Source organism: Paraphaeosphaeria sporulosa (assembly GCF_001642045.1).
Source record: "Paraphaeosphaeria sporulosa strain AP3s5-JAC2a unplaced genomic scaffold CC84scaffold_2, whole genome shotgun sequence".
NCBI classification, from domain to species: domain Eukaryota; kingdom Fungi; phylum Ascomycota; class Dothideomycetes; order Pleosporales; family Didymosphaeriaceae; genus Paraphaeosphaeria; species Paraphaeosphaeria sporulosa.
In genome coordinates this window covers 4,156,520-4,157,683 of record NW_017253361.1, presented here as the reverse complement: position 1 = coordinate 4,157,683, position 1,164 = coordinate 4,156,520, and positions in this window count along the sequence as shown.

Here is a 1,164-nt window from a genome sequence, read left to right as displayed (position 1 = left end):
AATTCTTCTCACGAATATTATCACTCTAACGGTGAGGATTGTAACGCACCTAAGAGGAAGGATAAGGCATAGAGGCCATTCTATCAATTAGATCTAGAGTTGACTATATAGCGGCGGAATGCCCCACCTAGGCCGTAGTAGTAGGATAATTAATAGTCACGACATTTATATCTTCACCCTTAGTAGCCATTTCTATAGTAAGATATAGTGTCTTCTTATAAGCACGCTCTTTAGCCTAGGCTAATATCCTCTTATTTCATAATATATAAGTTATTACTTATAATAATTCCTTTTTATCTTCTTTAACCTTCTTCCTATACTCCTTATGAGTCTTATCTAGTGAAGACTAACTCATGTTTACGTATAAATGACTAAGGCGAATATACTTGGCGTGTAACGAGCAGATCGCGAAGTTCGTTATGGTGTTGTGGCATATGGCGCTAAGGCCTAATAGAGTCCTAGTGTGCCAAGCGAGTCAGCTGCGTATACCCCGCGCCGCACACCGGCTTTAGGGAAGTTAAGTATTATTCACTTAATGCCATTAAGTCATCCTTTCACTATTAATCCTAGCGTGAAGCAAATACTATTGCCTATAGCTAGACCTTACACTATTATTATTTACGCTTATCCTATAGATATACGTCACATTTAGTAATAGGGTAATTAAACTATTCCTATTTATAGCGTTATATAAACTTTAGCTATTTATTATTTTCTTTCTTTACTTAGTAGTGTATTCTACACATATCCTCTCTATAGTATATCTATTAAAGGGATATATACGTGGGATTTTAGTAGTCTAGGTTATACTATAGTACGTAGCTTACTTCCTCATTCTTATAAACCTTATTTTTAGGCTAGTTGTAACGAGTAGATCGCGAAGTTCGTTATGGTGTTATGGCATATGGCGCTAAGGCCTAATAGAGTCCTAGTGTGCCAAGCAAGTCGGCTACGTATACCCCGCGCCGCACACCGGCTTTAGGGAAGTTAAGTATTATTTACTTAATGCCATCAAGTCATCCTTTCACTATCAATCCTAGCGTAAAGTAAATACTATTACCTACAGCTAGACCTCACACTAGTATCTATATACTATCTTAGCCTAATCCCATTACTCCTTTAAGATCTTGGCTCCTCCTTATAGTTTAAACGTGATAGGTTAGA